Source organism: Carcharhinus amblyrhynchos, chromosome 21, assembly GCF_965287045.1.
Source record: "Carcharhinus amblyrhynchos chromosome 21, sCarAmb.v2.hapA, whole genome shotgun sequence".
Lineage (NCBI taxonomy): Eukaryota > Metazoa > Chordata > Chondrichthyes > Carcharhiniformes > Carcharhinidae > Carcharhinus > Carcharhinus amblyrhynchos.
The window spans coordinates 46,465,128-46,481,164 of record NC_137344.1 but is presented as its reverse complement, the minus strand read 5'-3'; positions in this window follow the sequence as shown (position 1 = coordinate 46,481,164).

The window sequence follows — 16,037 nt, the reverse complement described above, 5'->3', positions numbered from 1 at the left end:
AATATAACTCTGGCTCCGGAAAAGCTACTTTGGAGTTTGTGCCTTGCATTTTCCACCTTATTCTGATTATTTTAATCAATTTAATCCCTCTTCTATGGCATGGCCAATTTTTGAACTGGCTATGTGGTTGCGAGAAGGGAGAAGGATTAGATTATCAAAGAAACGCGATATGTTGTCCATATGTTCTTCAGTTGTATTCACGATTTCAAAGTTTACCACATGATAAAAATCACCAATCAAAGATATGTAACGTGGTTATTTTCCAAAATTCTTTGGTCTCTGGAATAATTCCTACAGATTGGAGGGTAGTTAATGGAAGCCCGCTATTCAAAAGGGAAGCAGTGAGAAAACAGGGAACTATAGACCAGTGAGTCTAATGCTGGTACTGGGGAAGTTACTAGAATCTATTATCAAGGATTTCATAACTCAGCATTTGGCAGACAGTGGGAAAATCAGACAAAGTCAGCATGGATTTACAAAAGGGAAATCCATCTTGATGAATCTATTGGAATTCTTTGGGGATGTAACTCGTAGGGTTGACCGAGGAGAACCAGTAGATGTGGTTTATTTAAACTTTCAGAAGGCTTTTAACAAGGTCTCACAGAGCAGACTACTATAGAACAAAGAACAACACAGCACGGGAAACAGGCCCCTCAGCCCAACGAGCCCGCGCCGCCATTTTGACATTGTGAGTGCCCTCCTCTACCTCTGACCTTTGTCTACGCCTATTGGGGAAGATTGAGGGAAGACTAATTTAGGGACAATTTGTTACACCAATCAGCCTAAGAGCACGTTTTTTGGGGTGTGGGAGGAAACTGGAGCACCCGGAGAAAACCCACGCAAGCATGGGGAGAATGTGCAAACTCCCACAGACACCGGCCCAAATCCATGTATCTGCACAGCAAACAGTGATAGTCACTGAGCTGTCATGTTGCCCATCAGATGGTCCAGTTTCTATGTAAAGTGAAAGCACGTGGGATTGCAAGCAATGTCTTGAGATGGATAAGAAGCCGGTTAGCAGATAGGAAGCAAAGAGTTGGCATACTCAACGAGACCTTGAAGTCCTCTTGCATCAGTTGCTGAAAGTAAGCCCACAGATACAGCAGGTAGCAAATGGTACATTGGCCTTCATAGCAAGAGGATTTGAGTATAGGGATAGGGATGTTTTGCTGCAATTGCATAGGCCATTGGCCGTTGAGTATTGTGTGCAGTTTTGGTCTCCTTATCTGAGGAAGGATGTCCTTGCTATAGAGGGAGTACTAGTTTACTAGGCTGATTCCTGGGATGGCAGGTACGTCATGTTAGGAGAGGCTAAGTCGGTTAGGATTATATTCATTGGAGTTTAGAAGAGTGAGAGGGGATCTCGTAGAAACTTATAAAATTCTAATGGGTTAGGCAGGGTAGATTCAGAAAGAATGCTCCCAATGGTGGGGGAGTCCAGAACAAAGGGTCACAGTTTGAGGATAAAGGGTAAACCTTTTAGAACTGAGCTGAGGAGTAATCTCTTCACCCAGTGAGTGATGAATGTGTGGAATTCACGACCACAGAAAGTAATTGGGGCCAAAGCATTGTGTGATTTCAAGAAGAAATTAGACTTAGGGCTAAAGGGATCAAGGGATATGGGGGAAAGCGGGGGATCAGGATAGTGAATTCGAAGATCAGCCATGATCAAGATGAATGACGGGGCAGACTTGAAGGGCTGAATGGCCTACTCCTGCTTCTAGTTTCTATGGTTCTGTGATAAGCTCTATATATAGTTCACCTCATCATTACGTAGCTTGCTAACAGGCTATTATTTTCGTATCTTCTCCTCAATGTAATTTATCTTGTTGTAATAAACTTGGCTGCTTTGGGAATTCCTCTGCCAAACTCAGGCTGCGAAGATGTTGTGAGAGGGTGTAAATTCTGATCAGGAGTACAACACTGCCAAATATCACAGGCACACCTCCATATATAAAGGAATGTAAAACTTTCCAGTTTACGAGTGAAAGTTTACAATCTCAGCTGTCTCGTTCAGGGACCCGAAGACCCAGCTACCTGCTAACCCTTAATTCCTTCTGATTCCCAGCTCTCAAATCCAGTGAGAGCCTCCAACGGCACCTGTCAGTCAAACCCTCTCCTGCAGTTCCAAGATGATTTCCCTGATAACGGACTGACTCAGTCAAGCAGGTTGGAGGGAGGGAGCACTTAGATTGTAGGTATTAGCGCCTCTCTAAAAACTGACTCAGGATTCCGTGATGCTGGCAGGCTGTGTCTACGGTTAACATAAGAACATAAGAAATAGGAGCAGGAGCAGACCATCTAGCCCCTCGAGCCTGCCCCGCCATTCAATAAGATCATGGCTGATCTGAAGTGGATCAGTTCCACTTTCCCGCTCTCTCCCCATAACCCTTAATTCCCTTGTCTATCAAAAACTTATCTACCTGTGACTTAAATATATTCAGTGAGGTAGCCTCCACCACTTCAATGGGCAGAGAATTCCAGAGATATCCTTTCTAAGCGGGGAAGCAGGACTGGAGGGCACAGCCTCAAAATAAGTGGGGGGCAGGTTAGATCAGAGTTGAGGAGGAACTTCTTCACTCAAAGGGTGGTGAATCTCTGGAATTCTCTGCTCAATTAACACTGCTGCTCACTCCAAAGAGTAGTGTTGTTCATGTCATAGAATCCTACAGTGCAGAAGGAGGCCATTCAGCCCATCGAGTCTGCACCGACACCAATCCCACCCAGGCCCTATCCTTATAACCCACATCCACATTTACCCTAGCTAGTCCCCCGACACTAAATGAGCATGGCCAATCAACCTAACCCGCACATCTGTGGACTATGGGTGGAAACTGGAGTGCCAGAAGGAAACCCACACAGACACGGGGAGAACATGCAGGATCCACACAGACAGTGACCCAAGTTGGGAATCGAACCCAGGTCCCTGGCGCTGTGAGGCAGCAGTGCTAACCACTGTGCCACCTGGGTTTGGTAGTTTTTTGGTAGGCAAGGGTGCCAAGGCATAGGGCTCCTCCATCACAATGTTAGTCATGGTCATTATGCCCAGAAATAATGGCATAGATATTCTGGTTTTTGGATTGTTGGAGACTAGAGATACATTTCAAAACCCCTTAGAAATCTGAATTACTGAGTCCGTGAGAATTGCTCACACATTTTCCAATGGATAATTCCTCTCCTACAATCTGAAAAAGTCCCCAACTTTTCCATTCAGTTACCTAGATAAAGTTTATTTATTAGTCACAAGTAGGCTTACGTTAACACTGCAATGAAGTTGCTGTGAAAATCCCCTAGTCACACACTCAGCGCCTGTTCGGGTACACTGAGGGAGAATTTAGCACGGCCAATGCATCTAACCAGCATGTCTTTGGCGTGTGGGAGGAAACCAGAGCATCTGGAGGAAACCCACGTAGACATGGGGAGAATGTGCAAACTCCACGCAGTCACCCAAGCCGGGAATCAAACCCAGGTCCCTGGCACTGTGAGGCAGTAGTGCTAACCACTGTGCCAGATGTACATACTCACATATGCGCACATGCACACACACACACACATGCATTAACACACTCATGCGCACACACACTAACACATGCACACACACTCATACACATACTAACTCATGCAGTCACACATACAAAGTCCTACACACACACACCGACTCACATACACTAACACACACACATATTTGCATATACTCTCACACATACTCTCACACACAGTCCTACCGACACACACAGACACACACATACTAACACAAACACACTCATGCACGCATTCACACATACTCACGCACACACTCACATACACACACAGCCCTACAAACACAAAGACTCACACACATACTAACACACACACACACTCACACGTACTAACACACTCACACACATACACACAATCTTCCACATGCACACACTAACACATACACACATTCTCTCACACACACACACACTCACACGTACTAACACACACACACGTTCACACACACACACACACACACACACACACACACACACACACACACGTTCACACACACACACACACGTTCACACACACACACACACACACACTCAGTTCGGAATTTCAGCACCAATCTAGATAATGGCCTCAGCTTTCTCCAATGGGTTTTGAACCTGTCCTCGTGTGTTACAGAAAAACAGCAGCTCCTCTGAAACTCTTTCAGTACTGTGCTGGTGTGTCAGTCTTGATTACATGCTGAATCCTGAAGCTCAATTTGCAGAACTTTCTGATATTTGTTGAAAGGGTTGGGGATTATTTAAGGGTCTTTTCCCTTGGCTGAAACCTGGCATGTTCGTCCCTGTGTCCCCATCCCAGGGAGATAAGATTTCTGGGGGTCTTCAATACTCAAGCTTCCCTTAAGCATTAGACTGAAGGGACATTGTTGTATTCCCTGCCTTCAGGGTCCAGCTGAGTCTCTGGGGCAATGCCAGCCCAGGCCTCCCGATTGCCAATTTCACTGGTCATTTTTGCTGCCTTGCCCTAAAGTATTGTTTGCGTTTCATATTTATGGTCTTCCACTGGAATCTAATTACAGCGCGCTGGGAACATGTTCCACATGTGGACTTGCTTGGAGCCATTGTTATCTGCCAGATCTGTATGCAGTCAGGCTCATTTACAAAGGTCAGGTGGCTGATTTCCAACTGTTAATAGCGGTAAATGTGAATCACTTTCACCAGCTTACTGTTGGATGGCGTTGTGCACTGATGGCCTTTTTTAGCAGTAACTGTAATGTCTGCCAAGCCAAACATGGAGCCCACCTTGCCGTGCCAAATCATTCATGTTTTTACCAGGGCTTGAATGAAAGCTTTCTCTGATCAGTTGGTAAGTACACAGTCCATGTGCAATCAAACTTTCTGGGCCAAAAAGAACTCCCAGATTCCTTGCCACTAACATGGCAGCAAAGGTACTCAGCATCCCTGGGTTAAAAGAGAGGAGAACTGATAGTGATTCTGACTCCACTCAGTCATACATTCATAGCTATAGACTTTCTCACAATAACTTCTGTTCCATCCCTTTCCTCATATGACTTGCCCCAAGCACCTCCAGTTTCATAGAACATAGAACATTACAGCGCAGAACCGGCCCTTCAGCCCACGATGTTGCGCCGACCAGTTAAAAAACAATGACCCTCTAACCTAAACCAAACCCTTTCCATCCATAAACCTATCCACGGATCTCTTAAATGCCCCCAAACTAGGCGCATTTACAACTGCAGCAGGCAGGGCATTCCAATCCCTCACCACCCTCTGGGTAAAGAACCTACCCCTGACATCCATCCTATAACTACCACCCCTTAATTTAAAGCTATGCCCCCTCGTGCTAGCTTTCTCCATCCGAGGAAAAAGGCTATCACTGTCCACCCTATTTAAACCTCTAATCATCTTATATGTTTCAATAAGGTCCCCTCTTAGCCGCCTTCTTTCTAACGAAAACAACCTCAAATCCCTCAGTCTCTCCTCATAGGACCTCCCCTCCATACCAGGCAACATCCTGGTAAACCTCCTCTGCACCCTCTCCAAAGCCTCCACATCCTTCCTATAATGTGGGGACCAAAACTGCACACAATACTCCAAGTGCGGCCGCACCAGTCTTGTACAGTTGCAACATGACGCTGTGGCTCCTAAATTCAATCCCCCTACCAATAAACGCTAAGACACCATATGCCTTCCTAACAACCCTATCTACTTGATTCCCAACTTTCAGGGATCTATGTACACATACACCTAGATCCCTCTGTTCATCCACACTATTCAGAGTCCTACCGTTAGCCCTATACTCCACACATCTGTTATTCCTGCCAAAGTGAATTACCTCACACTTTTCCGCATTAAACTCCATCCGCCACCTCTCGGCCCAGCTCTGCAACTTGTCCAAGTCCCCCTGTAAACTAAGACACCCTTCCTCACTATCTACCACACCTCCGACTTTGGAGTCATCAGCAAATTTACTAATCCACCCAACTATACCCTCATCCAGATCATTTATAAAAATTACAAACAGCAGTGGCCCCAAAACAGATCCCTGAGGCACACCGCTCGTAACTGAACGCCATGACGAATACTTACCATCAACCACCACCCTCTGTCTCCTATCCGCCAGCCAATTCCTGATCCAATTACCTAAATCACCCTCAATCCCATACATCTGCATTTTCTGCAGAAGCCTTCCATGGTGAACCTTATCAAACGTCTTACTAAAGTCCATATATACCACGTCAACTGCCTTACCCCCATCCACCTCTTTGGTCACTTTCTCAAAAAACTCAATAAGGTTAGTAAGGCACGACCTACCCTCCACAAAACCATGCTGACTATCTCCAATCAATTCATTACTCTCCAAATAGCTATAAATCCTATCCCTAATAATTTTTTCTAAAACCTTACCCACAACAGAAGTAAGACTCACCGGTCTATAATTCCCGGGGAAGTCTCTGTTCCCCTTCTTAAACAATGGGACAACATTCGCCATCCTCCAATCCTCCGGCACTATATCTGTGACCAACGACGACCTGAAGATCAGAGCCAGAGGTTCTGCAATCACCTCTCTTGCCTCCCAGAGAATCCTAGGGTAAATCCCGTCCGGCCCAGGGGACTTATCTATTTTCAAACCCTCAAGAATATCTAGCACATCCTCCTTATCAACTGCAATACTGTCTAGTTTACAATCCTGTAACCCAGTGTTCTCCACAGCTACATTTATGTCCCCCTGCGTGAACACCGAAGAGAAATATTGGTTCAATGCCTCTCCAATCTCTTCTGGCTCCACACACAAATTCCCACTGCTGTCTCTAACTGGCCCCAATCTTGCCCTAACCAACCTTCTGTTCTTAACATATCTATAGAACACCTTAGGATTCTCCTTAATCCTATCAGCCAAAGTCTTCTCATGTCCTCTTTTAGCCCTTCTTAACTCACTCTTTAACTCCCTCCTAGCCAATCTAAAGCTTTCTAGTGCACTACCTGAGCCCTCAAGTCTCATCCGGACATAAGCCTCCTTTCTCTTTTTAACCAGCGAACCAACTTTCTTAGTGCACCACGGTTCCCTAGCTCTACCAATTCCTCCTTGCCTGACAGGGACATTTCTTCTATTTACCTCTTCCTCACCCACACGTCACCCTTGCCAGCGACAGATTTTCCAGGTACAAAGAACAACACAGCACGGGAAACAGGCCCTTCGGCCCTACAAGCCTACGCCGCCATTTTAACATTGTGAATGCCCTCTTCTACCTATGACCTTTGTCTACTCCTATTGAACTCCACAATAAAGGTGTGCAAATTTAGAGAATTATACCCAGATTGAGGGATGCCTAATTTAGGGACAATTTGTTAACACCAATCAGCCTAAGAGCACGTTTTTGGGAGGAAACTGGAGCACCCGGAGAAAGCCCACTCAAGCACGGGGAGAATGCGCAAACTCCCACAGACACCGGCCCAAATCCATGTATCTGTACAGCAAACAGAGATGGTCACTGAGCTGTCGTGTTGCCCGTCAGCTGGTCCAGTTTAAGCGTACACTCCCCCCTACATTATTTCTTCCAAAATGCATCACCTCGCATTTACCTGGATTAAATTCCATCTGCCATTTCTCTGCCCAATATACCAGTCTATCTATACCCTGCTGCATTGCCTGACACTGCTCGTCACTATCAGCAAGTCCAGCCATCTTCCTGTCATCTGCAAACTTGCTGATCACACCAGTTACTCCCTCTTCCAAGTCATTTATGTATATTACAAATAGCAAGGGTCCCAGTGCTGAGCCCTGTGGCATAGGGTATGCCAATCTCTTAACCCAAGTCAAACTCATTGAATCCCTGAGCTGGGTTTTTGACCCTACACCCTTTCTATCATAAAAACTGCATACTTCCCCCTCTGCAACATGACCTGCTTCTGCCCCTCACTCAGCCCCTTCACACTTCAAATGCCTCCTTCTCAGATCCAAACCCACAACTCCAAACGCTCCTTCCCACCAGCCTGACCTTCCAGCCTTCAGTCCCTCCAGTCTTCCCAAAACTCTGCTTCTCGGATCCATCTCCAACCAGATTACCAGTGACATTCACCGTTACATTCCTCCTTGTTAATTAACATTTTCTCTGTACTCCCAACATTTAGATTCAATATTCTTGAAGAATAGAGTCATAGAAACTGTACAGTGCAGAAGGAGGCCATTCAGCCCATTGAGTCTGCAGCGACTCACCTACAGAGCATCCCATCCAGGCTGGGAACACAATACGCTCCATGATAAAAATGCACAGTTTTATCCGATTCTTCTCTAGCCTCCTTGTAGTCCCAGCCATTGCTCTGTTTGTGTCACTGTTTGGAGGAGAGAGCTGTCGAGTGTGAGACTCCCTGACTCTGAGGGGTGGATGTCCCACTCTGAATTAGCCAAGGCCGCTCCCAGGTGCATTGTCACTGCAGAGCCGTGATATCTCCAGACAACATGGAACCACCTGACTTTTCAACCAGGGTTGGCGGCGTGGGGTGGGAAGGGTGGGGGGCGGTGGGGTGGTGGGCTGGGGACCACGGCGGGTGAGACATACATCCTCCCTAGCCACTTTCAGACGCTGGTAGCGACGGCCAGCCAGGGACCCCGTTGTTGATCTGTGAACACTGAGTGAAGACTGGGTTGGCTTGGTTGGAATTCCCTTTCCAACCAGGCCAAGTGTCTGAACTCAACTGTGAAGGTTAAGCAAACCAGTCGGGGCATCAGGTGGTGTTTGGAAATCCCAGCAGTTGGCTATCGATGCGTATCTGTGTCTCCAGCAAAGAGTGAAGATTGAGAGAAGACCAGGGGAAAAAAAATAATAAATCAGTGCTGCAGCGAAATACATGTCTCAACCACAACGCTGCCTCTCTGGGTCAATCAGTCCATAAATATTTAATTACATTTTCAGAAGGAAAGAAAGATTCTTCCGGGTGATAATTCAATCAGTGATTGTGTACACAAAATGAACTGTGCAAGGTGACTTCTCCAATTGTACAGAGGCTATCAGTTCTGTAAATGTTATTGTCCTGCTCTCCCTTGGGTGTAGCTTTACTGAAAAACCTAATTGGATGCATGTCCTGAATTAATCGAGCCGTCTTGCAGTTGGAAAATTGGCCTTTGCCTAAAATAGGAAGAGCAATTAAATCATCCCATCGTTTCATCAACGTTCTATTCGCGGAGATCATTCTTTGAGCAATTCTGTGCGCTTTTCCACACTCCTGGAATGAAGTTGCGCTCGAAGGAAGGCTGGGGGTTTGGATATTGGGGTGATGCTGTGATAGCCCCATCTCTGACCCACCCACCCACCCACCCAGTCACTCACCCACTTTGGATGCACAGGATTACAGAACTCTCTTTTTAATGGTGTCTCAGCAATGTGTGCATTTGGGCCGCACAGTAGCACAGTGGGTTAGCACTGCTGCTTCACAGCTCCAGGGTCCTGGGTTCGATTCCTGGCATGGATCACTGTCTGTGTGGAGCTTGCACATTCTCCTCGTGTCTGCGTGGGTTTTCTCCGGGTGCTCTGGTTTCCTCCCACAGTCCAAAGATGTGTGGGTTAGGTTGATTGGCCATGCTAAGAAATTGCCCCTTAGTGTCCAGGGATGTGTAGGTTAAAGGGACTAGTGGGTACAATATGTAGGGATATGGGGGTAGGGCCTGGGTGGGATTGTGTTCGGTGCAGACTCGATGGGCCGAAGGGCCTCTTTCTGCACTGTAGGGTTTCTATGATTCTATGACTACAGAAGAATGATGACATTTTGAAAAGTGTCATTGCAGCCTTGAGTTTTTTTCTTTCCACTCATCCCACAATTCCCCTTATTCAAGTCAAATGATGAGCGGTGCATGCAGAATAGAGAAATTCTAGAGCTGTAACTCTCTTGCCTTTAAAGGCAGCACCTTTATATGAGTGAGGCTAATGGAAAATGATGTACTGAGTGTGCACACAATCTCAAGGTGGAATAGACAGGAGTTTAGAAGGTGCATTTTAAATTGGCCAGTTGGGTATGAAATTGGCTCTGAGGTTAGGTAGTCCATTATGGAATGATGGAAACCCCACAATCCCATCTCTCTTTCAGTAGAGAATTTTAGAGAAATGTACAAAGAACAAACAACAACACAGCATGGGAAACAGGCCCTTCGGCCCAACGAGCCCACGCCGCCATCTTAACCATGTGTTTTTCCTACTCCACCCTTGACCCACGTCTATGCTTATGGTACCCCCAAAGGAAACCAGATTAAGGGGAGAATAATTTAGGGACAATTTGTTACACCAATCAGCCTAAGAGCACATCTTTGGGGTGTGGGAGGAAACCGGAGCACCCGGAGGAAACCCACGCAAGCACGGGGAGAATGCGCAAACTCCCACAGACACTGGCCCAAATCCATGTATCTGCACAGCAAACAGTGATAGTCACTGAGCTGTTGTGTTGCCCATCAGATGGTTCAGTTTAAGCATACACAAACGACGCAAAGTACTAGGCTACTCTTGAAACATCCAAAAGCAGCCCATGCATGACCCATCGTGTGCATGCCCCTCGTTAGACAACAAGGTGGACCGACGCACCTGCGGAGTAAAAGTGAAAAACATCAACACATGTAGCATTAGATTTCCAGGAACGTCCCGAGGCTCTGATCCTTATTCAAAACAGTCTCCTATAACCCTCCATCCCTGTTTCACTCTGGAACTGGAGGGTGTATCGTTCAAACTTTGCAAGAGGTGAAAGGAACTAGTGTGTATCTGTGTGAATAGATTATTTCAATTAAATAGTTTAGGGAGCAGCAGAGGGTCACAATCTCAGGATTGATGTGGAAGCCAGGAAGGGAATCTTTCCTTGGAGTTTAGTGGACCAGGCCACCAACTCAAGCAGCTTGTCTACTGAGCTCCTTCATGTGAGAAGTTGTTATTGGCTGGGGTGAAGATTCCTCACATGAAAAGTACTTACTATGTAACGTCAGTCAGAGTTGTCAGTTCGGAGTAGAGAGCTGTCGAGTGTGAGACTCCCTGACTCTGAGGGGTGGATGTCCCACTCTTAATTTGTCAAGGCCACTCCCAGGTGCATTGTCACTGCAGAGCCGCGATAACTACAGTCAACATGGAACCACCTGACTTTTCCACCAGGGTTGGGGGCGTGGGGAAGGAAGGGTGGGGGCAGTGGGGTGGTGGGCTGGGGACCATGGGGAGTGAGACGTACATCCTCCCTAAAGTTCACCCCAACCATTTTCAGATGCTGGTAGCAACGGCCAACCAGGGACCCAGCTGTTGATCTGTGAACATTGAGTGAAGACTGGGTTGGCTTGGTTGGAATTTCCTTTCCAACGGGGCCGAGTGTCTGAACGCAACTGTGAAGGTTAAGCAAACCAGTCGGGGCATCGGATGTTGTCAGAGTAGTGAACTGGACTAGATTTGATTGCCTGATAGGATCAAAAACAAAAATTTCCTCCCATTGGCCTGGCGATAACACGGTTTGGGTTGGGGAGTTTCTGGAGATTTCTCGGTTTTGGTTGCGATGGGGAGTTTTTGTTTGTGATGCACTCGACATTTTTGTGCAGGAGGTTCACTGGAACAGTCGGTTTTTTCAGGATGTACGTCTGGGATGTCTGTGTGAAGTTTCCAATCTCTCTGTGGGTGGTCAGTAGACAGACTGTCTGCTGTGCAGTTGGCTGTTGTTCAGCTCTGAATCCAACAGGGCCTCAAATCTAAAGATTGAGGGAATTTTTAATTTATGCAGCACTTGGTGAACGTGGGACAATCAGAAGGCGAGGCGGCCATTGTCCATTAAGTTATACAATGACTAATCTGCATTTTGACTCCATCTTCCTCCAGAACCTTTGACACTCTCGTTAATGTCAATGGGAGTTATAACGGGGAGGAGTGTTTCACTGGTGCCATGTTACCACTTTATACACTGCAAAGTCCAAACTCCAGCCCAGGCATGTGACTATTCATTCATGGGAAATGGGCGTCACTGGCTGGCCAGCATTTATTGCCCATCCCCAGTTTGCCCTTGGAGGGCAATTGAGAGTCAACCACATTGCTGTGGCTCTGGAATCACATGTAGGCCAGACCGGGTGAGGACGGCAGATTTCCTTCCCAAAGAGCGTTAGTGAACCAGATGGGTTTTTCCGACAATTGACAATGGTCATCAGATTCTTACACCAGATATTTTTATTGAGTTTAAATTCCACCATCTGCCATGGCTGGATTCGAACCTGAGTCCCCCAGAACATTAGCTGACTTTCTGGATTAATAGTCTAGTGATAATACCACTCCTTCCTCCTTGTTTAAGCTCCATTTGGGCACTAATCTATCTTGAGACACTGTGGCAGTGCTCTCCTACCTGTTCATGCCGATAGTCTTTATTTCTATCCATAAATAAACTTTGAAAGAAATCCCACCATACTCCCACAAGCAACATCTTGCTATGTTCAAAGCATAACCTAATTGTAACTTGCTTTAGCTTCCAAGCATTGAACTCCTGTATGAAAAAGAACTCTCCATTCGCCTGACGAAGGGGCAAGCCCCGAAAGTTTGTGAGTTTACTATCAAATAGATTGGTTAGACTTAAACCTGGTGTTGTCAGACTTCTTACTGTAAAAATATTCCCAAGTTGCGGTGGGGGGGAGAGGGGGAAATTTGGACTTGGAGGTGACCTGCTATCCTTGTCCTTCCAGGTGACAGAGGTTGTGAGTCTCTGTTGTGCCGCAGCCAACATAATTTATCTTCCTTTTCAAGTCTGGTTGTTGCGCTGTTTAATGTGGTGTCAGGAGAGCCCTGTAAAAGTGAGAGAAATACATCAACATTCGCTGTCAGTGTCAGGAGCAGGCCGATGCTCTGTTAATGGCCCACCTCGTGAACAGAATCTAATCAGATCAAAGTAATTTAGCTGGCACCTCAACGATTAAAATATTAATGCATCCAAGTTTGTGTAGACAGAGAGTGGTTAAAGATTCATAGCACTGCTCGTATCAAATCCCACACTGACCCTCAGAATCTATCAGTCTTTTATACAAGAGGGCAACAGAGCCTGTTATTTCCTCTGGTCATCCCAAAGTGCTTCACAGCTGAGAAATGCTTCTGAAAGGCAGTCAGTGTTATAGGATAACTGTTTGTCCTTCTATATCTTCATGAATTAACTGTGAATATCTTAGATTATAACTCCTTTAAGTGGGGAACAAAACAGCACAATATGAATCAACAAGAGGCATACACGCGATGGGTCATACAAGGGCTGCTCTTGGATGTTTTGAGAGTAGCCTAGTGCTTCACGTCGTTAGTGTATGCTTAAACTGGACCATCTGATGGGCAACAAGACAGCTCAGTGACTATTACTGTTTGCTGTGCAGATACGTGGATTTGGGCCGGTGTCTGCGGGAGTTTGCACATTCTCCCCATGTCTGCGTGGGTTTCCTCCCACACCCCAAAAATGTGCTCTTGGGCTGATTGGTGTAACAAATTGTCCCTAAATTAGTCTCCCCTCAATCTTCGCCAATAGGCATAGACAAAGGTCATGGGTAGAGGAGGGCACTCATAATGAAGAGGGGCAGCTGGCCTGTTAAACCGTTGAGGAATCCTCAGAGACAGTATTATCTATGACCCGTCGGCCAAAATCCTTCCGGCCAAAATGTTGTGTGATTTCAAGAAGGAATTCGATGCAGTTTTAGGCACTAACAGGGTGAAGGGTTATGGGGAGAAGGCGGATATTGAATTTGATGATCAAGATGAATGATGGAGCAGGCTCGAAGGGCCGAATGGCCTCCTCCTGCTCCTAGTTTCTATAATCTGCAGCTTTTCAGACACCACACACATTTCCACCGTGCAACATCACTGAAAGAAAATAGTCGCATTTACATAGTCTTTGCAGCCTGGGGACAGCCCGAGGCTCTGTACCGCTGGTTTGGAATGTTTGAGTGTAGTCACTGTTGTCATCCAGGAAAAAAATGGCCGCAAATTTTCACACAGCAAGATCCCACAGACAGGACGGTGATTATGTTAATCTTTGGTGCTGGTTAAGGGGCAGTTGTCAGGCAGAATCTTGGGGCAAACTCCCCTGATAATCGTGCCATGGAATTGGTCAGGTCTGCTGAGAGCACGGACATGTCTCCAATGTATCATAGTGCCCAGAGGACTGCACCCCCAACGCTGCAGCATTCCCTCAGTGTTGCATTGGAGAGTTAGCCTAGACCAGTGATTTCCAACCTTTTATATGTCATGGCACGTGGCTATACTATAAAAAAATCTTGAGACGAACCTCCAATTTTCTCTGTCATCTACTCTTACTGGGAACTTTTTAACTTTGCTTTGTCCTCTTGCCTGTTTTTTAAAAATCTCTCTGTCTCCCTTGCCTGTCTCAGGGTTTTTGCACCCTTTTCACTTTCTGTGCAGACGAATGGGCCCTCTGCCTTCAGCCCTAAGTCCTGTTGCTCATACATATGGGCCTGATCAACGTCAAAAAACTCTAAACCATGCTTGTGCGGCTCTTTCCCAGTCAACTCATAGAATCATAGAAACCCTACAGTGCAGAAGAGGCCATTCAGCCCATCAAGTCTGCACTGTCTCTCTGACAAAGCGGCCCTCTCCCCTGCCCTCTATCACACATATTTACCATCCAACACCTTTGGAGTGTGGGAGGAAACTGAAGCACCCAGAGGAAACCCACGCGACCACGGGAGAACGTGCAAACTCCACAGAGGCAGTCACCCAAGGCCAGAATTGAACCCGGATCCCTGGCACTGTGAGGCAGCAGTGCTAACCACTGTGCCGCCGTGCCGTGGGAGGCCTGAGATTTGTTGCGTCTTGGAGATGCCAACCATCGAGCTTAAGACAAAGGCTGGTTTGAGTTTGATTACATGAGTTTTGAATCATAGAATCCCTACAGAAGGAGGCTATTTGGTCCATCAAGCCTGCAATCCCACCCAATCCCTGTAACTCCACAAATCCCCCTGAATTCAGGTCAATTGAGCATGGCCAATCAACATAACCTGCACATTCTTGGACTGAGGGAGGAAACCCATGCAGACACGGGGGGAATGCGCAGATTCCACACAGGGAGCAGCCCAAGCCAGGAATCGAACCCAGGTCCCTGGCGCAGTGAGGCAGCAGCGTGCCACCAGGCCCCCATTTTGGATCATTTTGAATGGTTTGTCAAGGCACACTTGTGGGGGGAGTTCTTCACGGAACGCTGATGTGCCATGGCACAATAGTTGGGAATCACTGGGCTCAAGTATGCTATCACTGATAGCATTCCCTTGCCTGGAATGAACTTGTGTTTATTCAGGCCATTATTGTCCATATTAAATCCCCAGAATTTGCCACCGGACTTGCTCCTAAAATGAAAAGACTTTAATCAGCAGCTTGGTGTTGCAGTATTGATGCATTATTACTGGGTTAGACTTGGAATGTTATACCAGGAGCCCTCTCATCTCCATCAGCCCTGCATTACGTCTATTCTCCAGTGACAACTGCTGAGGCTTCTAGCCAACTGCACGCATCTGCTCTGGATAAATTACACATGCTACTGATAATGGGGGTTGCTCCAAGTTATTTGTCACGACTACAGTGATATCATTGCAATCTCTGCTTTGACTAATCCAAAAAGCTGAAGCCAAAGTGTTCACATCCAAATCAGAATGAAAGCAGCAAAATAGATCAGAACGAGCTGCTCTCTGAAAGGGTTAGTTTGCTGTTTAATGCCCTCAAGCACCCAAATTAAACAGCAGGGTTTGGAGCTAACCAGGTTCAGCTGTGAGGACAGGCCACTTGGTCTTGGGGCTTGGCTTCCCTTGAGCAGATGGGAAGATGGAGGGGTCATCCAGTCAAACGATTCACTGGAGTGGATGCGGAGAAACTTTGGAGAGAGGATCAAGAACCAAGGATGTAGGTTGGAAAATCCATGTCCCAATGGTGACGGGAGCAAAGAACAACACAGCACGGGATACAGGCCCTTCGGCCCAACGAGCCCGTGCCGCCCATTTTAACATTATGAGTGCCCTCCTCTACCAATGACCTTTGTCTACACCTATTGGGGAAGATTGAGGGA